Below are 26214 nucleotides of genomic sequence, written 5' to 3'. Positions count from 1 at the left end.
CTTTGACAAAATGCAACATTCATTCAAGAGTAAAACTTGAAAATTAAAAAATATGGGCAGACTTTATGTCAAAATGAATAAAGACATTCATAACAAACCTCATTCTGGCATCGTATTCAGTGTTGCAAAATGAAGGACTTTCTCTCTGAGAGTAGGGACAAGAGAAAGATGGCCACTGTTCCCACTCTTCTTCAACACTATCTTCAGACATTAGCTAGGGCAATATGACAGGGGAAAAAGATGAAAGGGATATGTACAGGAAAGGAAGACATCAAAGTATCACAATTGTGAACAGCATGACTCTCTGATAAAAGGCCCCCAAAATGCCACTGAATGACTTCTAGAATTAATAGCTAAGTTCAGCAATCTTACAAAATACACGTGCAAAAACTGTAACATTCTTTTATTTTTTTACTTTATTATATTATTTTTATCAATAAAATACCATAAAACAGTTTCCATTTTGAAAAATAATAGCATTATTGATATAAGGAAAAGATAGTCCCAAACTAGTAGTTTGATATGAGTTCATGTTCTCTAAAATCAAAGAAAGAATTTTAGGATCAATGGAGGTTCAGAGTAGAATATCTTTTTGAGAGAAAGAAAGCTTCTGTCTGAGAGAGAGAGAAAGAAGGGATCCTGAGTGTGTAGCCCATTGTAATTTTAATTTTTAAAGGATAAAATTCATTGATCTTAGGAACCAAAATTGGTGCAACTCCAAATACAAGTAATAAATTCATTGTATGCATTTTTTACTCATAGTTTTAAATGTGCATGATACACAACGAATTGCAAGATATATCTTTGGTGGTGAAGGAAAAACAGCTACCTTTATTGAAGATCCTGAACAAAGAAATAGTGCGGGGAGGACAAAGGCTCACTGAATGCCATACAGATAAATCAAGTGCTTAATGCTTAGCAAGAGGAAAAGAGGGCGTGCATGTGCTTTGATCTGGAGTTCACTGGAATGCTGTGATGTCTGAGCTCAATTGGATGGAGGAGAGCAAATTTCTTGGGAAGCCACCCAGGCTCACTAGGTTGAGTTTTAGGGGTCACAAGGAATGGTCTTCAATTTTTGCCTACCTTAAATTTTTAGGGCTAGTTTTTCTGCCCATGAGAAAAGTTCAAAATGGTACAAAGGAAAGGTTTATTGCAGAAGTGATAGAAAGCCACTCTTGAAGTTTGGGAGAGCCAGAACTGGGTAGTTATATATTTTTTATTTTAATAGGATAAACAAAAACAATAAAAATGATACACAATTTCAAAACAAGATAATAGGAAATTAACAATGGTTATCACACTGCATGTTATTATCTTCAAAATAGTTGCTCAGTTTACCAGATATAGGCAGACAAAATCAATCAAACAATATAAGCACTAATTGTTCCTTTCAACAAACTATTAGTAGTTCAATTATCTTAGGTATCTTGTAAGCATATATATTTGCTCCTTCTTTTATCTTTTCCCATTCTTATACACAAATAAGGGACTCACTGAGAACAAAATTAGAAAATAATAGCATTCACAGTAGCATCCAGATAAAGTAAACACTTAAGAATTCCTCTAATCAAAGAACTGAAAGACTTCTACAATGAAAACTATATCAATCGGAAAAAGGATATTAGAGAGTATATCAGAAAAGTGAAAAATATCTTATGTTTTGAAGAGGTAGAGAAAGGAGAATTAAAAGCACTGTATGCTCCAAACTGATGTTTAGATTTAACACAATTACAACAAAAATATAAAGGGTATTCATCACAGATTAAGAGAAAAAAGTCCTAAACTTACCATGGAAATGGAAGATTCTTAGAGTAGCAAAAACAATTCTCAGTAACAGAAGGCATGGAAATCCTAAATATAAACTTATAGTATAAAGTTACAATAATGAAAACAATATGATACTGCCACAAAAACAGAGATGAGGAATGGAATAAAGATTGGAGAAACAACTCCAGACTGTTGAGCTACATGATCTTTGAAAAAAAGACAAAAAGCATAATCTGTAGGAAAGATAAACTTTTTAATAAGTGGTCCAGGGAAAATTGCTCATCTATTTATAGATGAATGAGTCTAAACTCATATATCTCAGCATGTACTAAACTAAAATCAAAATGGATCAAAGAGCTAAAGGCTTAAACAGATCCACTTAAAATAGAAATATTTAATACAAAGGAAGGTTTTAGGTATAACTTCTAAAGACATAGGCACAAGCAAAGACTTTCTGAATAGAAGCTCAGTGTGTGAATAGTATAACAAAAATTAACAAATGTTATCGCATCAAATTAAAAATCTTCATATCAAAGGAAATAAGTGACAGAGTTAAAGACAATGTACAAAATGGGAAAATTGTTTTGCCAGTTATTTCTCACAAAGAGGACTAACATCAAAAACATATAAAGAACACAAAAAATAGACTCCTTGGAATAAAAGGTTCAATTAAAAAGGGGCAACAAAATGAACAGACATTTAGAAGAATAAGTAAGGATGGAGAATAAATACATGAAAAAAATATGCAAGACAGCTGCTCACTGGAGAAATGCAAATGAAAACTCTCTTAGTTATTTTTTACTCAGAGAGAGAGAGAGAGAGAGAGAGAGAGAAAGAGAGAGAGAGAATTCCAGTAACATTGCTATACATTAAATGAACTTCTTTTAATTTTCTTGAAAATTCATAGAAAATACTACAATAGAATTGGTAGCTATTGCTCCAGAATAAGACTCAACAGAAGGTATATTCTCAAAATATTTAAGCAAAATTATTCATTTATAATATACTGTATTATACAAAATCATTAAATATGATGTTTCAGAAGTTGGCACATTTCTACAATTAATATTTTGTAACTGATAAAAGTCCTTCCCATTACTTTACTTAAATGTGGTCGTAGATTCTTATTTTGCTCTCATTGCTGTCAGTCATCATTCCAAATAAAATGATATGAAGTATAATAGTCTACAGGACTTCATTTTTGAAATATATTTCCTGCTAAATTCCTAATCCACATGCCCAAATAATGAAAAAGAAGAATTTCATATTGTTGTCTAATCAGAGAATAAAGCATCATTGAAACATTTAGACTGGTCTTCAATACCTCTTGATATTATAAAGTTTTTCCTCACTGATTACACATGATTCTCTAACTGATTGAAATCAACAACAATGCTGACTCAGACACTGTGGAGAAAAATTCAATCTCCTTGTGCCTGAACAAGTTTTTTAGATGACTCTAATGTCCACTGAACTTTGAGATCCAGTGTTTTATAGTACTCCTAAAAATAAAAATTCAGTGCACAGGGATTTTGGCACATGGCTAATCCCTGCAGTCAGTTACATCTTGCCAAATCCAGGTTTTGAAAAAAGTTATATCAGTTTGATGTGAGCTTGAATCTACTTAACCTTAAATATGTTTTCCTATCATCTGGGTAATTTTTTTCATAACCTTCAGAAAAAAATTTTTAAGTATTGATAAAAAATATATACATATAAAGAGAAGAATTATAAATTCCTTTAGATAGTCAAGTTAAAAACCTGAATACACCATTAAAAATAATTTGTTCTAATTCATCAGCAATTCCACTAGATGATTCTAATCCATACCAGCAGTGTTCTGTAAAATGTATCATACTTCATGACTGAATACCAACTAAGTAATACATTGGATTTTCATAACTTATTTCATGGAAAAATAAAAACATTGAAAATACTGTCAAAAATAAGTAATTGACATTCCCACCATCTCACGTTTAAGAAAATGGCAGATGTAAAGAATAAACATAAAATAGGCAAGAAATGGGGCACAGATAGGGTAGTGACTTTGGCAAAGTCATGGGACTCATAAATTAGTGAGTTTTAACTGTAGGAAAAATACAAAAGAGGAATCCACAGAAATGATTTGTGTGAGGAGGCTTCAGAGAAAATCAGGGTTTGCAGCAGTCATCAGCTCTTGTTTCACATCCACTTGGTTCACGTTCACGTTCACATTCTAAGATTTGGCATGTTACAGACCCACTAAACACTCAGCTTAATAAATATCCGTATAGTCAAGGAAAATCCAATTATAGTATTATAGTTTTGTTATCTGGGGAGAACTTTGGAGAAGAGCTACGTGGGATACTGAGTTGACAAACCTTTGGTACAAAACATTTACCCATTATAGTGAAGTGTATCCAGAAAGCTAATAGTAACTCCATTTGGCTATAACACATATTTGATTGTAAGAGCTATGGAAGAAATAACTACAAAGTTAAATCAAAATTTTATTTTTAAGAGACACAAATAATGAAACCATGTGCAAAAAGCAAGGCGAAGTTTATTTGTACATGTGCAGTTTTGTATATTTATATATACCTATGTATATCTATATGTGAATCATATAATCTGTATAATGTGATAAACAAATACAATTACATCAATTTATATACATATATCATAAAATCATATAAGCCAGGAGCAATAGCGATCAACTAAAATATTTTAAAGTTGTTTATGATTAAATCTCTGACCTGTATATGAAGTATCATTTGATAGCAAATTTGGGGGAGGCAGAGTCTCACAAAGACGGAAGGCAAAATAACTTTAATTTTACAAACATTAACTTGAGTAATCTTAGGATGAGGGACTCAGAAGAATCACTGGGAAAATGTATGTAATGCCACTGTGGAGAGGTAAATGGCAAGTTTCAACTTACAGATTGATCACACATTTCAGTATTTAAGAATATAAAGAGAAAAAAATCCAAAATTCAGAACTTATCTTTCCCAGCCAATCACTACACATTAAGTATTATATCATCTTGCTACTGCTAAAATTTTAATATGAATTTAAATTCCCTCAAATATACAAAATATTTCAATAATATTTAAATGTCAATGATTATCGTCACATCTGTAAAGAATATTAAAAATATTCCTTCTCGTCCTTCTATCTTTGCTCTATGTCTATCCTTGTTTAATTATTTACTTTAGTCTACAGTCTTTCTGACTTAGTATGTTAGTGATATAGAAAAGAACCAATACACCTGTCCAGGGTCTGAAAATGCATCAGTGACAAATGAAGGTGACTCTCCCCTTTATTAAAAGAATACTGGTCTAAGAACAACTAACTGCTTAACCTTTGCCTTAGTGTTTTAAATCTCTTCCAAGTCTTTATGATTACATTCAAATTTTGCTCATATTTATGTGTGAAATTATGAATTAAATAGCTCCAAAAATGAAATTTATCGTGTTCCAAAATAGGTGAAATGAAACACCTTTCAAGTGATCCACATTTTCTTCTCATTCAAACACAAATATATGACTTTAATGCAAAAAAGTGATAAAATTCCCAAATTACATAGCACTATTGGCTTTATAAACTTATCACAACCAAGTTCATTAGAAAAGTGTTACACTGTCATGCACAGTATATTTGTAACAAAAGAACAAAATGGATGCTCTTTTCACTTATTTTTAGCACTAATTTTTGGTATAATATGACATATACTAAGCTTATTTATAAATAAATGATACAAGTGTTTTACAAAGCTAATAAAGTACAAGAATTTATCAAGCATTATGGAAATATGAATGCACTTATCTGTGACTACTTAAAAACTCAAATTTACTTCAATATATATTTTACTTAAAAGAGAAGATATTAATATGAGACTTAACCCTGGTCACAGAGTCTTAATCATTAGATAAATCAAAAATTTTAAATGAGATTATCTTTCAAAGGAAGAGGCAGGAAAGATTTAGATGTGAACAAGCAGGCAGCATAGATAACAGTACCCAAGGTTTGGAGGTTAGATGAGGACGTTTATTGCTTACACGAACATATTGCTTTTGAGAAACTATATCATGATAATGACATGTTCATGTTCTCTTTTTGAGAATTAACAATAGAATTGTTCAGTAAACATGTAGAAAATGCTGTATTTGTTTGGCATTTAAATTTGGTTTCCGAAGCATAATATGTAACTAAATGCATAGTATAAGATTATTTTTTTGTTAACTTCCACTGGCAAAAATTAGAAAAAAGCCGCGACCATCTTACTTCACCTGGCTCACATAGGCTTTCTGGAATAACAAGGAAATATGGAGAGAGAAAAAAGTATATATAAAAGTCAATTCATACAAATTCTCTACACAAAGGTGGAAAAAATATGATCTACACAGGTAGGCATTACCTAGTCAAAATTTTATATAAACTAACTGATTCCTTATACTTTGGCAATTATCTTTTAGTCCACACAGTTGTTTATTTTTGGCTCTAAAAGTTTTAATTACTACTTCTGGTAAGGATAACTTTTACAAATGTATCCATTTTAGTATGATGTGATATCTCAGTGACATTTTATTTGCATTTCCTGATTACCAATGATGTTCAGTGTGTCTTTTTGCCCTAATTTTTCAAGTGAATTGTCATTTAAGTATTTGTTCATTTTAACTGAGTTTCTAACTTTTGTATGTCAAAAGCTTTTCATATATATATATATATATATATATATATATATATATATATAATCAGACCTACAATTGACAAGTATCTGGGACCTTGGTCAACTTTTCTTTCATAAGGCATCACACTACAGCACCACTCCAATACCTGTATTTTAGTTGGTCTATTCTCCAATGATAGCAACTACTCTTTCTTCGGGTAATCTAGAAAATACAGACAATATTAGTTTTATTACCTGCATCTCATACATATTTGAGGAACAAAGTATTTTCATGGAGGGAGTAACATTTGAGGTAGACTTAATTCAAAGTGTGTTATACTACATGGAACTTTGTGACAAGAGCTATATGACCAAAACAGTATGACAGGAATGAGATGTATCCAGAAGACTTTCAGTAACACATTTTGGTTACAGCAGCAATCCCATTACAATTGTAGGGGGAAAATGATTTCAGAGTTAAGATAAAGATTTTAGAAAAGTCCTTACTGTGACCCCAATACTGCAGGAGACTGACACAGAAGGATTGCAAGTTCAATCCCAAAATGGGCAACTTAGTCATCTAATGACATCCTCTCTCGGTTTTTAAAAATGACTGGTCACAGTGGTTCTAGGTTCAATTTCTAGAACCTAAACAAAAAAGAAGAACAGAAAGAAAGAAAAAATAAAACCAAAAATAATTCAGGATACAAGCACATTAAAAATATATGCATATCATGCAACCTATATAGTCACATGAATAAATAAAAACATCCATATATACCTTTATTTATATATTCATATCTACTTACATATGACACATATGCACATAATCTGGTAGTAAAATATTTACTAAAGTTGTTGAAGAAGAACAAAAAATAATGAGAATTCTGTATAGAAAAAACCATTTGGCAACAATGTTTGACAAGGAAGCTAGTATTAGCAAGGTAGAAGATATAAAAAAAGAATATCCCAAATTCAGAAATGAGTAATTTTTAGATTAAGATTCTCATTCAGATCAGTAGGAATGTGTACAGAATTTCAGTAGGAGAAGAAGGGCAAGGATAACAAGGAATATTTCTCACTCACTCTACTTAAGGTGTAAAGAATATGAAGAAAATCTAGCATTTAAGAACTTTTCAGGCACAAAGTTTCCAAACCGGCTCATTTTCAAACACCCACTGGGTACTATAGCATCAAATCTTCTTCGCCTTATCTGTTCTTTGATAATATGTGTTTAATGTCATTTGTTTCAGTAATATATTTGAGTTGTTCTTATTACTGACTTGTTTAATTTCTAAAATATTGAGACAATTTCCTGTTTAATTCTGCCACTTTTTTCTCCACATACATAATAACTTAATTATCCATATCACCTGCTCACTCTCTGAATTACTAAAATTTTACACTTTGCCTAGTATTATCCAAATAAAGCCTTCAAAGAAATCATTTAAAAAGTGAGTCAGCAAGCCCCTTGTCATTATTCACAATAGCAGAATGAGCTAAGTGTGCTCTTAGAGTTTGGCCCTGCCTTCACAGTCTCTTATTTTTCATGGCTGCATTCCAATTTATGTGTACAACCCATTATGAAAAAGTAGGTGCATTGCTACAAGAAGTAAAGTTCACCATTTTCCAATAAATTCAGAAAAGGAAATTTAAAGGTTGAATAGGTTTTCTGAGATTTTCAACTGTTCAACCAAACAAAAACCCACAAACTGGAGCCAGTATAATACGAGTCCCAGGCTATCCAACTCTGTCAGATGTGTTATTTATCTTCCTAAACCATTTGAAAAGAAATTATGATATTTTAGTATCTAATGCATTAATAAAGCCACACAGAAAATATATCTGCTCGTGAAATATCATTTGTCTTCTAGTTTATTTCATGTAACTTGATAAAATTTTATGTTGTAAAATAAAACATAATTTTAACACTTTGAGAGTTATATTTGTATCTCCATAAATCATTAAATTGTTGTATAGACATTTAATCAGAGAAAAAAGGAGAAGGACAATTTTAATTGCAAAAATCTCTGAACACTTCCCCAAACATACACATATATAACTAGGAATTTTCTGTAGCAACTTCTCGGCTTGGTTATTTCCTTTTTTTTTTTTTAAGACAGGGTCTCAAGACATAGTTCATGATGACCTGGAACTCACAGCAATCCTCTTGCCTTAGTCTCCCAATGCTGACATTAGAGGCTACTTGGCATGCAACACTATGCTCAGATAGCAGCTATATATCAAAATAGACCAGACATATTACATAGGAGATCTAAATATTTCTCTTTAACACCTTTGTCAGGGAATCTATTACTTGTTTGTTTCTCAGACTGTAGATAATTGGATTTAATACAGGGATTAGTACCATGTAAAATAGAGAATCCATCATACCTTGACCATCTGTTTGTTGAGATGCAGGGAGCACATACATGAAGAGAAGGGGGCTGTAGTATAAAGACGCAGACAAGAGATGGGCTCCACAGGTGGAGAAAGCTTTCCTTGGGCCTTTGAGAGAGTTCTTTTTTAAAATTGTAAAAACAACTAGTGTATAAGAAACAAGAACGACCACAATGGTGAATACTTGAATTGAACCAGACAAAATAAATACCATTAGAAAATTAATAGAAGGATCAGTACAGGAAATCTTAAATAATGGTATAATGTCACAATAAAAGTGATGTATTATGTTAGAATTACAGAAAGTTAATCTGAGTAAAATCCCTTTGTGAATTAAAGAATGAAGAAAACCACCTACAAATGATAAAACTAACAGGCGAATACATACACTATTGGACATAATAAGAGTAAAGGTTTGCATATGGCAATATAGTGATCATAAGCCATTGTTCCTAAAAGAAAGCATTCTGTAGTTCCACCAAATGCAAAAGCAAAAAAACTGTATCATGCATTCAGAGAGAGACATCAACTTGCTCTTGGCTATCAAGTTGACCAGCATATTGGGAGTCACTGTAGAAGTTACTCATGCATCCACAAAGGCTAGACTGCCAAGGAATAAGTACATGGGGGTGTGAAGATGAGGGTCATTCCAGATTAGCACTATCAGACTAAGGTTCCCCACGATGGTGATGAGGTATATCACCAAGAACACTAGGAACAGGGGGACCTGCAGCCCTTGATGATCTGTAAGTCCTGTGAGAACAAATTCTGTCATCAGGGATACATTTTTCTTTTCCATGTCCTCACTGGATATTCTCTGAAATTAAATGACAGAAGTATAAAATCATCCAACAGAATGTATATACTGAATACTGGAGGATGTAAGTTGATGTAAAACCACATTATTAGAAGAACAGAGTATTTATTTTATTCCATATTACTGTAATGGATGGGAACAATTGTGCTGCAATTGAAATTGAAATAAATGCAATTATTTTAATTACACAAATATGATCAAATAATCTTTTTAAAAAGTGCTCCCCAAATTGTTAAATTTCATGTAAAGTGCCTACTCTATGTGCAGTACAACACTTGGTGTAATGATGAAGATAAATTTAAAAAATTTAAAGTTTTCAAAACATAGTCACTAACACTTATTCAAATATTTGGTATTTACATCAACATTTTGAGAATCATTTCACTTTATTAAAAATAGTTTATGAAAACTTTGTATATAGTTAAGAGAAGTAAATGATAAATTTTGGTTCAATCATAAATATATTGACACTACTTGAGAATTGATTGTGTGTTTAAATGTTTCCTTATCTGATTATTATAGCAATTTGCACTAAATTTCTATAGAAAGCTTGTCAGCTTTATTTGGGAGCATTTTGTTCTCCACTATTTTTAGCAAAATAAAATGAACCAAAAATTGTATCATGACTGAGACAAATTAAAGAATAAATATCAACAATTCTACTTTTAAGTAAAACTTTTTAAGAATGAATTTTCTTCTATATAACCCCTAATAAATGAAAAATTTTAGTGTTTTATATAAGTATTACCAACTTTAGTTATATATTTACAATTTTAAAAGTATTCTCATAAACAAAACTTAAGAAACATATACTGATACTATATATGAAATTCTTTTTTTTTTGTTACTATGGATCAAACTCATGACCTCTTGTTCACCAAACAGGCACTTATACTGCTGAGCTAAATCCCCAGCCATGATATTATTCATGAAATTAATGTTGTTATATATTAAATATTCAATGATTTATATGTGTATCCACAGATATTCAATTCTATATACATGTATTTCTATATTTTCATCTCCTTATATGTTATATTATAGTAATAGAGATATCATTATAGATATAAATATTACATTATATATATTTTAAGATCAGTAATATAAGTATGATGTATAATATGCAGTGTAGTGAAATTATTGTCACAAATGGGAAGGTAAGGGGGGAATATTATTTAATTAAAATACCTTAAAAGATCTAATTGGGAAATGTGTTTTCACAGAATGAATCTTTATATCATAATAAAAATGAATATTTCTTATACAATGCTTATTAGTACTTGAATCTTTAAACCTAGTTTAAAACACTTAATTTTCTTACTTCATCAGAACATGTAAAGTCATTATGATTGTGTTAATAAGATAATGAATCATTGACACAAAGAACAATTCCTTTTATAACTATCCTGCTCATCCATAATTCAGTCATGGAACTAAAATATAAATATCATTTATTCTTTACCATTTATTCTCCACAATTATTTTTACATTCTGCAAAAGAAATGCAAAATAATTATAAATAAATGTCAAACTGTATCAATCATATACTTTTTTATAAATAGTAATTAATATTGTAAAGTAATTTTTGTTACCAATATCTTATAAGAAATTATGGTGATCTTTTTAAAATGTCAGGCTTTCAAAAGCAGCAATAATACATGACAGCTGAGGAGTGGCAAAAATACAATGAGAAAGTCTTTGCATTAGATTATTTTAAAGATTTCATCATATATGCTAAGGAAATATCATTTATATAATCCTGTGTTGAACACAAGAATCAACCAGTTGTACATTTCAGTATTTTTTACTAGGAGAAGGTGATGTGGAGAGAGCTGTAATTCCCCTAAGAATGTCTGAGGATTCCCCACAGGATGAAGTGAAAATCTTCAAGTGGGCATTGCTGATTTGAATGTGTGAAAATAAATCTAGATCATCCCATAAGGTATGATAAATTTTAGAATCATAAATATTGACTCAATGTAGGTAGCTCCAATTCTAACTATTGAAATCACACTTTATTCCACCATTTTCCATTACAAGTGACGCTACTGAGAAATTTGTATACAAAATCTGATGCTCTCAGTGCCTTGATTTTTATGGCCTTATCTGTTCTTATCATAATATAATTTTAATGATTCAAACTGTCTACCTTCCTTCCAAGATGCAGTTGAAAGTTGCCCTCTTTGTGAAAACTTCCATTTAAATTTCAGACATATGTCTAGTTTTCTCACTTTACACCAAAATCTGATGAGAAGTTTTACTAGGCAGAGAACAAGAAAAATAGCAAAATAAAGGCAGAAGATTTTGGGGGGAGGTGGCCTAGATCTGTGCTGCCTAAACTTAAGATGTCTGTGTTTTCCCTAGATAGTTTTGTTAAGATACAGATTCTTTTTTCATTTGTTCAGGATAGAGCTCAAAAATCTTCAGTTTTAGCAAGGTAATGTTTGTGGACACTTGCCATCTGTAGGACTATTGTGCAGTCTCATCATCAGAGAACCTTGTCACTGGAGACACAAATTCTTATGAATGTTTGACTTGCAAAGAAATAAATGAGGAGAACACAGAGAAGGAGAAAAAAGTTTAACACAGATGTGGGTAGGTGGGGCCTTGTTGCAGGTGAGGGATTCTTTAACCCAACATAAAGGAAAACTATCAAAGGACATTGGATATGTTAGCAATATATTTAAATTATCTATTGAAGTACAAAAAGAGAATACTTCCAATGAATATTTATTTAGAAAAATAAAACTTTATGATATTTAAATCTGATATCTGGCATGTAACCATCTCTAGAGTAAAAAGATGTTTTAAAAGATATATGTTGTTCCCATGATGATGGTGATTTTACTGATATGTAACATGAAATATTTGTGAATAAGGGTGGCTTCCATTCAGATTTCAAAACAAAAATTTTAAATTATTTATATATTCTAGATATTAGTCTTTTGGCTAAGGAACAGCTGTTTAAAATTTTTCCGACTGTGCGTGTTGTCTTTTCACTCTGGTGATTTCTTTCATTGTGTAAAAGCTTTTTAATAAGAAGAGATGTCAGTTATTGATTCTTTATAGGATTTCCTATGCAGTGAAGGTTTTTTTTTCCCTTGAGGGCTTTGCTACCCCTATGTCTTCAAGACTTGTACCTATTTTATCTTCCAGAATATTTAGTGTTTCTGTGTTGATATTTAAATATATGATCTAGTTTTATTTTAGTTTAGTGTATGGTCAGAGACACAGGTCTAATTTTAGTCTTCAACATGTAGGACACGTTTTTCTGGCACCACTTTCTAAAAAGTCGAAAAAAAGGGAACATATTTGGCCAATTTGTCAAACATAAAGTAGCTCAGTGTGTTTGGATATGTTTCTTCATCATTTAATCTGTTCTACTGATCCTCAGATATGAAATGAAAAAATCAAACCCCTCCCAAATATAAGGACCCAATTCAAAAATGGGCATCTGATATGAATAGACATTTCTCAGATAAAGAAGTAGAAACAACAAATAAATATATGAAAAAATGTTCAATATCACTCATTTGAGAGGCAAAAATTAAAACCATGCTAAGATTCCATCTCACCCTGGAAATAATTGTTACTATCAAGAAATCAACCAATAACAAATGCTGAGTGAACTGTAGAGATAAAGGAACACTTCTCCTCTATTGGTGGGGATTTAGAGTAGTTGCAACCATTGTAGAAACCAGTGTGAAGATTTATTCAAAAACTAGAAGTCCCATTTGATCCAGCTATTCCTTCTCTTGGTATCTTTTGAAAAGAGTTAAAAGCATCGTACCACTGTAATATACGTGTGTCCATGTTTGCAGCAGCACAGTTTGTAATAGCTAAATTTTATTTACAGCCCAAATACCCACCAATCAATGAATGAATGAAAAAGATGTATTTTTAAATACAATTTAGTGCTACTCAGCCATAAAGAAAGGAGATCTTGGGAAATTTGTAACTAAATAGATGGGTCAAAAAACAATACTATAAGTGAAATAAATTGTACAGGGGCAAATGTCACATTGTTTCTCTGATGTAAGACAGTGAAAGTGTAAATAAGATCCAAAATGTATCATAGATATTTTGAAATAAGAATAAATTTTTCAAAAAGAAAAGGGAACTGGGGAGGAGGGAGTGGGGAAGGAAGGGTAAAGAAAAATAATGAGAAAAAAATAAAATGCAAACAAAGCTCTGTAAATAATGATGGGAAGAGAGGTTGAATGAAGAGAAGGAAAACAGGAAAAAAGAGGAATAAAGATACAATATTTGTAGGTACAAATTCACTCTGAAGAATGTGATCGTTATGTATATCTACACAACACATTATATGTATCTACACAATACCATTGTAAAAAGAAGACTGGAAAGGCCCGGCATAGAGCTCCTAAGAAGGTTTAGGAATAAAGTTGAAAGTGCACTGGAGACCCGAGGAAGTCGGAGATGTCAATAACATGAAATGCTGCCAAGAAACAGTGAGAGTGATGAGTGAAGTCACCTGAAGAAGGTGGCTCTGTGGGTTACAACCACAAAACTTACTATTGTGGAGCTGCTGACATACTGTGGACTAACACTTTATCTCTGTGTAGCTTGCAGGATAGACATGGAACTACAGGACATAATGTTTGTCCCACTGGGTTTTGGACATGCTCTGTTCCTATTGTTTTTCCCCTCCTCTACGTACTATTTGGAAAGGAAATATTTACATTGCACTATTGTACCTTAGGGTGATATAATTTGATTTTGAATTTTACAGAATATCAGCTAAGACTTTGCCTTGAGTCTCAGAGAACACTTGAAATTAACCTTTAAAATGCTAGAATATTTGATACTTTGGTGAAGGAGTTGATGTGTCGCCAGTTGTAAGCAAGATGGTTATATTTTGTAAAGTAGAATTATGAACTTGATGTTGTCTTTTTTTGGAATCAAGTATAATTTCAGATGTGTTTGTTGACAAGGGCTGGGATGTGTCAGTTTAGAGCAACAAACTGATTAGCTTTGAGTTTGACCTGAGATCTTGGTGGAGAAAACTCCTGGTTATGTCTGGGTGGGTCAAGAAGGCATAGCCTCAGCGACTGTTGGGACACACACACACACACACACACACACACACACACACACACACCACAGCACAGCACAATTTATCTGCTCTGTTTTCTGGCTGCCAAAAAAGCCATGATGTTCTTTGGAGCCAGCTTACCAAAGACAAAATTTCCTGAAACCTCCTGCCCCTTAAATTTTGAGTGTCCGCTGGGGATGTAGCTCAGAGGCTGGGGATTTAGCTCAAAGGCATAAACATCTGCCTTGTAAGCAGGCAGTCATGAGTTGGATCCCTGGGACTGATAAAAAAATAAAATTTAAAAAAAATTCTGGATGTCAAGTGTTTTTTTCTCTGAGATAGGAAGCATCTAATAAATGCCCCTCAGTCCATAAATAAAGGAAATGTGGTACATATCCACAAATAATATTATTCAAATATATAAAAGAATGAAATTATTTCACTGATACAATATGGATGGCCCTCAAAATATGTTAAATAAGACACAAGAAGGCAAACACCTCAGGATCTCACTGATATGTGGAATCTGGTAAAGTTGGGAACAGAATAATGGTTACTACAAACTAGAGAAAATAGGGACAAAATTTCATTTGACAGAGTCAGTGCTGTTGCTTGATAAGAGAAATAGGCTTTCTCTTCTTTGGCCTAGCAAGGTAAGTATAATTTACAGTAATGTATTCTATATCTCAAACAATTAGAAGAGGGAATTTGAATCTGTTCTTCATAAAGAAATGACTACAGTTTAAGGTGATGAATATACTAATCATAATTCTATGTGCGTGCTGTGATCAAAATGAAACAAAGTTCATTACATTAAGATGTTGCCATCATTCCATCTCAAATACTGCCCTTAACTTTGTACACACTTACTATTTCCACTTTATCAAGCAATTTTGAAAATTCTGTTTTTAGTGTCTTTATGAAGTATAATATAAAAAACATGGGTAGTTCTGCTTCTAAATATCATTTGTGAAAAGGGCTTGTAAAAACATTGCAATGTGTCCAGATTTACCTCATTCACTGGATCCAACACTTTATAAATCCTGATTCTTCCCCAACTTCAAAACTGCCATGAAAGGTAAATGCTTTGAATCCATTCTATACATTGAGGTGGCCACAACAGTGTAACTAAAGACAGCCACAAAAAAGAACTCCCAGAATTGCTTTAGGAAAGAACAGTGGGATAAGTATTTTCAAAGGAATTGGGACTATTTGAGATGTATTAATGGCAGTATGTCTTTTTTAGTGTAATAATTTTTTAATTTAAAATTCACTCTGTTTTTATCATGTTGCATACAAACAAGAATTAAAATATATTGCGTCACATATTTTTGAAATTTTACGTATAAGATATTTTCTTAAATTTTAACAATAAAATAGTTTAATATGAGGTAGACTATGACTGGAAAGATAGTGTGAAAACAATGAACTCATTTTAAAGTAGACTCAATTAACCTACTTTTCCAGAATTTTCTCAGAAAAAAACTAAAACATTGTTACATGAGAAGATTCACTGAAAATTCTGCTTAAGTGTATAATAAATAATATAATATGGAGAGGTAGCTACAAGCATGACTGAAACTTGATTTATATTACATTTGATCATTCCTTTAATTTTTTATTACTCCTTAAATTTTTATTATTATTTCCTAGTTCATTTTGCTGCTTGTCTTTGAGTATAAAGATTATGAATTGCTGCCTTTAATGTTAATAGTCTTTTCAATTAGGAGCTTTGTAACTTCGTAAAACTTTTTGGTGCATAGTAAGACATCTTTCCTAAGGGTAATAGGGATTTATTTATTTCAGCCCCTGCTATAAGCAAAAAGAAAAAAAAAAAACAAGGCCATTTTCTTGTTACAGATATACTTTTCTCATTATTCATGTAAGTCGAGCCCATTTAAAAAGTGACAGAAAATGTGCTAATACTAACGAGCTCAGAGAATGGAAAAGCTCTCCGAGAGGGTTTAAGCTCCTGTGCCAGCTGCACTGCTGCCCATGCTTTGTAATTCACAGATCCACTGTCCAACCATCAGTGGCTGGAAAGATGCTGTTTGGGTGTGTGACAAATTTTGCAGATTAGTCCTAGCCTCAGACCTTAAAATATTGGAGCAAACCAGTGAAATTCTCTGCAGAAATGCTTTCCATCTTTTTTGTTCATGAACTTCAGTAAAGGCTGAATGTATATCCGTAGGCTAATATAGTACTGTGTGATCTGTCTTACTCACCATAAATTTGGTGTGATCTAACACATGAAGACATAAAATTGGCCATGTATATCAAGGACTTAGAATTGGATTAAGGTATACCCTGATGACTTTAAAACATTATTTGTGTGTGTGTCTGTGAGGTTGTTTCCAGACAAGATGAGCATTTGTGTCACTAGGCAGTTGAAGTCAAGGAATATTCAAATCAAGGAAGATCTACTGTCATCGAAGTAGGTGGATATCAGTTAATAGATTGTAGGCCTGAACAAAAAAAGGCATAGAAAAGATGAATTTGCTTTCTCTTTTGAATGTAAGGTATCCATTTTCAATTGATTTCAAATATCAAAACTGAATTGTCTGCTCTTCGGACTCTGGGTCTTGTGTCAGTGAATCCTCCATATTTTCAGGTCTTGAACTTTGTACAGGGCGTTCCACCATTAATTTCCCTAGTTCTTCAGTATGTAGACAGCATATTTTAGGATTTCTCAGTTTCCGTATATGCATGATACAATTATCTTAATAAATCCACTTTCATACATCAGTATCTATATATCCTGTTAGTTCTCTTTTTCTGAAGTATATTAGCTATTTACAAGATGTTAGCCTAATATCTTTTTTTTTTTGTCTTTTTGATGCAGGGTCTCTCTATGCAGTTCAGGCTGGCTTTGAGCTCACTTTGTAGCCTAGGCTGGTCTGGAACTCGAAATGATCCTCCTACCTCAGCCTACGAACTGCTGGCATTACAGGCATGAGCCACCATTCCTGGCAAGACTAACATCTTGATTGCAAGATTTTGTTTTCCTAAGACTATCTTTTGGTTAGTGTACATATGCTGTAAAATATTTCACATTTACTTATTCCACAAATATATATTTCCTTCCCATTTTTCTAACCATTTTGTAATTATTTCTCTTTGAGTCTTTCAACATCCTAACATAAGTCTGTGCACAATCAAATGTCATTTACTTGGGATTTCTCCTTATGAAAAAACTGAACATCAGGCACATCACTTGAAATTTTGTCTGCTTGAGGAATCTTCCTTCATTATTGTATTTTAGGAATGTTCTGGGAGAACCCATAATATCATAGATGTTTGCTTCTGGATGATGCATGAGCATGGTGAGGAATTATCTATTTATAATTCCAAATCTTCTCTTTAATGACCAAACTAAATTGTAGGGAGATACAAAACTGTAAATGAAATATGGCATAGAGCAAGTAGTGTAACAAGAATGAGAACCATGAAAATTTTATCTACTTATTTCTGTAATATCTTTGTGTGTTCAGTATCTAGTCTGAGCAAATCACATATACACAACTTCATTATTAGTTCATTAGATTCATTAAATATTGGAGTTATGCTGTCCAACTCAACTTAATCACTCTGTGGTTGACTAACATTTAGATTATGATGGTCAGGTCAACCTTTATGATAACTTGATAAATTATGGTTAAGCACTGAATTGCTACTGAGGTCACATCACAAACAAACAGCTATATCCTAAAAGTAGAGTAGACAGATTTCTGCCCCCAAATTCACAGATTTAGTCTATAATTAATCTTCAGAATCTCTCCAGAGACTCCAAACATCACTGCATACCAGAGCCACTGCAACAAACATTGGCTCTGTTGAGCCAACAGAGCACAACACCAGAAATCTGTTGCAGAGCCATCTCCTGTATATGTAAAAGTGGGTAAGAATGACACACCAAATAAATATTTGTTTCCATAATCCATAGAATAGAATAGGTTTTGAACTTCCTTTTGGGTTGTAGGAGAGGCCATAGCCAATAACTCAACTTATAGATAACATATGAAAAGATACCAAAACCTGTGCCACAACACTAGACACTTAAAATTTTCTCTAAAGTAGGAGTTCTGGGTAAGTGTATGACTACTGTTAAATGCTCTTGTTATTCAGGTTTTGGAGGTTGTTCTTGCTAACTCTTGCATGCACTTCACAGTGGGAAAGGCTTTCTGCTTACAGGCTTTCTGTTCTGAAAACAAACCTGGACAAGTTGCAGCAGAGATTTGCTTTCATCTTCATCTTCCATCTGCTTCAGAAAGTTGAACATTATCTTCCTTCTACATAAGTACCTGCTATGCCAGCTTATTAAAGTACAGACTCTAAAGAAAATGAAACAGGGCTTCTAGGAAGATGGCAAAGGGGTAAGCAGCAGAGAAAGAGTCTCTCTGAGATTTACTGTCCAGACACTGGAATACACCAAAGCAAGGAAGAGAAGAAGAAGGGAAGGATCTGAAGCTAGACTTGAACCTGACAGGGAGAGCAAATGGAGAAACTTTAGTGAAGAAGTAGAAGCAGGCGGTGGGTGATACATTTTCCCTGAATCAGGATTCACAGTGTGGGAGGAGAAGTTCTAACCTGCAGACACACAGTAGCTGCTGGCAACCCCGGAGGCCTCCATGCAGCAATACAAAGAGGCGTGGATGATGTGAACTGCACAAGCTAGTGAGTACAGTAGATTTAGCCATCTCATGGGAGTAGGCAATTGGCCAGGAGCCATCTCGAAGAGAGGCCAATAGTTTGGAACTCAGAAAAACTGCTGGCTCCATTCAGAAACTCCCAGCTGAGGTCAAACCCACAGAATGCATGTTGACTGCTGCAAACTGAGTGAGTTTAATTGAAGCTTATGGCAATAAATAAGACTGAATTTCAGGTAAAATAAAAGTGTGGGCTCACTGAGATTATCCACGACCCCACCATATAGCTATTTCTCATTTACTGGGATAAATAAACATGAATCTGGACTCTGTCTCCAAATGCTGTCTACCAGTAACAGCAGAGACACACTTTAAAGAGGACTTCTCTTTGTCTCTGTCTCTGTCGCTCTCTCTCTCTCTCCCTCCCTTTCGGTTTCCCTCCCTTTCTAGTATGTATTGTTTCTTTGGATGGTTGACTGGTTTGTTGGTTTTGTTCTTCATTGTTTGATCTTATTTTTATGAGTGTGAGTGTAGTTTCTACGTGGATTTTTTTGTGGTTGTTGTTCTGTTCTTCCTTTTATTTCTTTCTTCTTTATTTTCTTCCTATTTTCTTCATCAATTCCAAAAGTTTGCATGACCCTCTTTTGTCCTTCAGCTTTGCTTCTAAACTCTTCTACTTCTATATCTCTATTTTTGCCCTAATCCTCTTTAAGTTTTCTCCTCTGGGGATAAAATTGGCATTTTAAAGGCTTATACACTATATAAATTTTCTGGTTTGTTTTAGATGGTGAAAGTGACAAATTAACATTTACCTCACCACAATGCATTAAACTAAAATCTACATAGATTAAAGATCTAAATTTTGAAACAAAAACATTAATCTGATGGAATACAGAATAAGCAAAATGCCAATGGTATAGTCAAAGACTTAATAAGCAAAATTGCCATCTCATAGAAACTATCACAAAGTATCAAAAACTGAAATCTTGCCTTATTTAAAAGCTTTTTCAAAGTCAGAGTAACAACCAAAATAGTAAAGAAACAATTTACAGTGTGGGGAAAAATTTTACCAGATGTTCCTCAGAAAAAGGATTGCTTTCTAAAATATACAAAAAATTAAGCAAATTATAACTTCCAAATTTAAAGACCCAATCCAAGAATGGACATCTGAGATGAACAGACATTTCTAAGGTGAAGAAGTACAAACAAATAATACAGAGCGTCCCTACCAATCATCATCTCAGTCTGGGAAGCTTATATTTGTAATCTCATGGGAAAGTTATTCAAATTCCAGAGCAATTCACAGAGAGGACAAAAAGACACTAAGACATACTCATTGTTATGGGGACCCAAGGGGTCCTAAGTCCACCCAAGATGAAGCTCCATTGGAAAAATGCCTTGACCCATGCTCACGCCCAGATTTTACTGGTTCCTGAAGAAGAGAGTGGTGGAGAAGCAAACATGTTGGATATAGAAAAGCAGGCTACCGAGGCTCCTTGAGATTATCAACTTAGAATTCAATATAATACAGTGTGGGGAGTCCCAAACAGAGGGAGATGAATTCTCTCATCCCAGGAGGAAACTAAGGTGAGAAGAACCAATCAAACATACACTCCTGGTGCTACTATTGGAACAGCTGAAGGTTCAGTGCTCCTGCTGCAGCACCCAAATCCAAGGGGCAGCGGCTTACCGAGCTGTCAGAAATCCCGCTGCTTCGACTCACTGGCAATGCAGTCACACCATGGTTTGGGGTCGGCAAGCCAAACAAAGAGCTGAGCTAGCAGGGAAACTACATCACCTGTGGTGAGTGACAGGAACAAAATCATTCCACAGAGAAAGGGGCTACAACAGATGACATTCTGGGATTGGACAGGACTGACAAGAATGAGGGGCAGCAGTAACTTCAGTCATCTGTTCCCTTCCTAAGCGGGATTGGTGGCATGAGTTTGGCCTGGGTCACACGACCTGGCTGAGACCCAACGGGTTATCCAAAATCAATTCCCTATGGCGGTGGTGCACACTAACACAGTGAAGGCCTCAGAAGGTGGAATGACCAAGAGGAAAAGGGCCAGCATATGCTGCCCATTTGCAATTCACTAGCACACTGCAGCGGGAAGGGTCACCTAGCCAGTGTGCTTCAGAAGAATTGTAACCAACAAAGAAAGAAACTGGGGCTTCCTGGAAGAAACAAAAAAGATGGGAAGAGGAAGCAACAACAAAAAGTCCCCAGGTCCCAACCCTGAGAACATTGACCAGGTCAGGTAAATACAAAGGAAAATGAGGACAGCAAATGTGCAATATCAGACACATCTCCAGTGGACATAAAGAGATATCTTCAGAACCTCATAGATGAGTTCAAAAGGGAAATATTTAGCCAAATAAAGCAAGATATAGGAAGATTAATGAGAGAAATGCTAAGCATCCCTCAAGAAGACACAGACGGAAGAATGGAGAAACTCAAGCAAAGGAGAGAACCATTTGATGAAGAGCATAAAGAAAATATAGAATACATGAAGCAGATTCAAAGAGATTACCAGGAAATTAAAAATTCTATGGAAATATGGCAAAACTGCTTGAAAGAATCTAAGGATAGATTATCCAAACTGGAGGACAGATTTGCAATGTGGGATTATGAAAGTAGGAACGTTTTAAAAATAACAAGGAAACAAGCAGTGACAATACAAAGGCTGGAAGACGACAAGAGGATCTATAATTTGAGAATAAAGAATGTGAATTAAGAAGCAGGGGTATAAACAAAGGAACTACAAAGGCTATTCACAGAAATAATTAAGGAAAACTTCCCAAATATAGGAAAAGAAAATGATATGCACATGTATGAAGCATACAGAACTCCAGCCACCTACAACCAATATAGAGCCACACCCAGGCATATAATAATCAAGATCCCAGAAATTCAATATAAGAACAGAATATTAAATCTGTTAGAGGCAAGAAACAACCTATAAAGGAAGGCCCATCAGAATCATGGCAGACTTCTGGACACAAACCATCAAGTTAAGAAGAGCCTGGAGCAAAATATTCCAAGCCCAGATTGATATACCTTGAAAATCTGTTTCTTGAAATTAATGGACAAATAAGATGCTTCCAAGACAAAGAAGAATGACTACCAGCTCCCCTGCTAACACTGTCTATCCATGGTAATGCAACAGCTGAGATTTCTTTCAAAAAAATCCTAATAAAATCACACACTACATATGCAATTATAAAGGGAAAAAGGGGGTTAAAATAATAAATTGCTTTGTTTATGTATCCCAGAAAAACATACTACACAATGTACATGAAAAAGTAAGTTTATTTAAATTTATACAAATAATAAAAATATTTAGTGGATTACTCTAAAGAGACAAGCATTAAATTATGAATCAAAAATAATTAAGAGAATCTGGAAATGTTAAGAAAATTAAGATTTATGTTTGCAAAATGAGTAACTTATAATTATAATTTATGTCACATAGCTGGAAATTTTCTGAAGTATAGATAAAATTTTAAAAGCAACAAACTTATTCATGCTGGGTAATTTAAAAATTTTGCTCATGTTTCTTTATTAGGGACTTGCTATAATTAATCTTTTTTATTTTAAAGAGAATAAAAACAATACAAATGATACAAGATTTCAAAACAAAATGATAGGATATTAACAGTGGTTATTATATTGCAAATTGTTGTCTGCAAAACAGTTGATCACATTATCAGATCAAAATGTACAACAGATATCATGAAAAGGAAGGAAACTGCTTAAAATGAAACAACAATTGGGGTAGGGAAAGGAGAAAAGAAAGCAAGGAAGAAAAAAACAATATATATATATATATATATATACATACATATGATAGCTAAGACAAATGTACTATTGATTCTATTAGTTCATTGAAAGGAATAGTTAGTGTTTATATTGTTTGATCAATTTTGCAAGTCTGGAATTAATCTTAATACTATAGACAAATTGGTAGTTCCAAAAATGCATTTTTGATAGACTCATGGTAAATATTTATCATAGTCCTAAATATTTACATAAAATTTGGGTATACTTCCATAGAAACTATTAGCCTGACAAAAGCTAAAATGTCTTATACAAAATCAAAACACATACTCTCGTTTTTAAACTACTTACCTTTATCATTCTATGAATTGATTAATTCTTATCGTATGACTTCTTTTTTTGAGCTAACTATAGTGAAAAAGGCAAATTTGCTTGAGGAATATGACTGTTTTACTGGAAGAGGAGTTGAATCATTATTGTCTGTATGATGAATGCAAAATTGCTTCAATGAATTTTTAATGACTATTTCCAATTCAGGAACATCATCATTTCAAAACAAGAAAAATAAGCAATATATATGTGCACAAACATATGAAGAAAGGAAAAATTTACTAGAATTTTCAGTCTTACCTTTATGTACTAGACCAGTCTTATATCTGATATAATCTTGCCTTCTGCCCAGTCAGCTCCTACTAAAACCCATAGGAATAGTAATGCCACCTCAAGGTAGATCTCTGGATAACTTCTATCACATTAAAATACTCCAAAATGTATAGATTTTTAACATCATGCTAAATAAAATAGCCCTGACACAAATATGGCCCATGATTAATTTTTATGCTCCATATCTTGTTCATTTCAGGTTCCATTTTTCTTCCTAAGATTCACCAATATGCTTTAGAACTCTTTACTTTTTCCTAACTTTTATCAATGAATGGTATATTTCTCCACAGCAATATACTCATCCAAGAAACAGAGCTGTATTTTTATTATTCCACCAGGCCTACTATGAATGGCAAATAACTAAAACACCTCATTAAAGTGCATATCCATAAAAGTAGATGAACTTATTCAAGTAACTATATGCTGAATCCTTTTAGGTATTTTCAATATTCCCATTTCTCAATAAAATGACAATTGAAAAATGAAAATTTGGAAATCCTTAGGAAATAGCTGATTCATTCTACCTAAATAGGCTGGTCATGGGTTATTTACAAACCATCTCTAGGATCTCCCCCACGGAGGCATAATACAAGCTGCATTCCCTCATGCACCTTTCATGACCTTCTGGTGAAATAATACAGTAGTAGATAACATTATGCAAGGTTTTTCCTTAGTATATAAAAAAGAAAAAGTTTGAAACATCTCTAAGAAGTATTTACTTTTCTTCTTATCCTTTTCAAGGCAGCAATAATCTCTTTGTTCTTCAAACTATATACAAAAGGATTTAGTAGGGGAATTATTATTGTGTAAAATATAAAATATACCCTGTCCAGATTGTCAGTTCTTCCAGACTCTGGGCGCACATACATAAGGAACAGACTGCCATAAAACAAAGACACAGAGAGCAAGTGGGAGCTGCATGTAGACAAAGCTTTGCTTTTACCTTTCTCAGATATTTTTTTTCAGGATGACAAAAAGAACATAAAAATATGAGACGATCATAGCCATAAAAGTAAGGACTTGTATAAAGGCCGAAAAGACTAAAACCAGAAATATGTTAACTGTTGAATCATTGCAAGAAATTTTGAACAGTTGTAAAATTTCACAGTAGAAATAATCTATGATATTGGACCTGCAAAAAGTTAGTCTAGATAACAAACTCACATGAATTGCTGAATGCATAAAACCAACAAAATATGAAACACCTATAAACCGAGTTCAGAGGCTATTGGACATCACCACCTGATAAAGCAAGGGATTACATATGGCTATGAAGCGGTCCTATGCCATCACTACCAAAAGGAAACATTCCGTAGTTGCACTGGAACCAAAAATGTAAAGCTGAGTGAAACACCCAGCCAAGGACATTTGATGACTCTTAGATAAAAGTTGATAAGCATTCTCGGAGTCACAGAAGACGAAGTGCACGCATCTGCAAAAGCTAAACTGCTGAGGAAAAGTACACGGGGGTGTGAAGGTGAGGGTCCTTCCAGATGAAAACAATCAGTCCAAGGTTGCCCACCATGGTGATGAGGTAGATGACAAGAAACACTAAGAACAAGGGTACCTGTAACACTGGACAATCCGTCAGTCCCACAAGGACAAAATTGGTTACCAGAGTCTTATTGTCTTCTGCCATGTCCAAACTATCACGAAAATGAAAGGATAAGTGAGAAGCCATCACAAATGAAACATAATGAGGCAATATTTTTGTGCATGTAACATCTTCCCCAGAAATGCTTGTCATTTCACTGATATTTTAAATTATTTTACCTTTGTATACTTTTATATGCATTTAAAATTCTCCACAGTAAGTATCAAAATGATAATTGACCTGGAGGGGCATGCAAATGTAATGTGAATCTTTTTAACATGAGAGACTTTTTTTAGAACTACATACATTTCCTGCAGAGGAGGAGCTGGGCAGATCTGGGGTGCCCTCACTGGCCTCTCTGCGTGTCTGGAGGACTCTGGATATCTGCACCCAGACTGCTGGAGTTCCCTCAGGCTTCCAGATGCAGTGAAGGAGAGAGGTGGGTTTGAGGCTTCCACATCAGCCTCCCCATTCCCGGCTTCATTTGGAGACCTGCTGAGCTCCCCATAGGTGGGCTGGCCCACACGACCAGCCTAGCCCAGCCTGTTTAGGTGCCACGCCTGGCCATAGGTCTGCAGAGGAGGAGCTGGGCAGATCTGGGGTGCCCTCACTGGCCTCTCTGCATGTCTGGAGGACTCTGGATATCTGCGCCCAGACTGCTGGAGTTCCCTCAGGCTTCCAGGTGCAGTGAAGGAGAGAGGTGGGTTTGAGGCTTCCACATCAGCCTCCCCATTCCTGGTTTCATTTGGAGACCTGCTGAGCTCCCCATAGGTGGGCTGGCCCACACTACCAGCCTAGCCCAGCCTGTTTAGGTGCCACGCCTGGCCATAGGTCTGCAG

General features: G+C 33.9%; 2 pseudogenes; both read right to left on the bottom strand.

The window, feature by feature from the left end:
• Nucleotides 1–8693: 8693 nt before the first annotated feature.
• LOC134475914 (olfactory receptor 5H18-like) lies at nt 8694–9626 on the bottom strand (annotated as a pseudogene).
• A 14711-nt stretch (nt 9627–24337) lies between these two features.
• On the bottom strand, nt 24338–25420 carry LOC134475913 (olfactory receptor 5AC1-like; annotated as a pseudogene).
• Between the last annotated feature and the right edge of the window lie 794 nt (nt 25421–26214).

The sequence above is a fragment of the Cavia porcellus genome, unplaced genomic scaffold, assembly GCF_034190915.1.
Source record: "Cavia porcellus strain 051 isolate PalLab524CR breed Dunkin Hartley unplaced genomic scaffold, mCavPor4.1 scaffold_5, whole genome shotgun sequence".
Taxonomy (NCBI): domain Eukaryota; kingdom Metazoa; phylum Chordata; class Mammalia; order Rodentia; family Caviidae; genus Cavia; species Cavia porcellus.
Note: the sequence above shows the minus strand (reverse complement) of the source record. Positions and strands in the feature narration are given on the sequence as shown.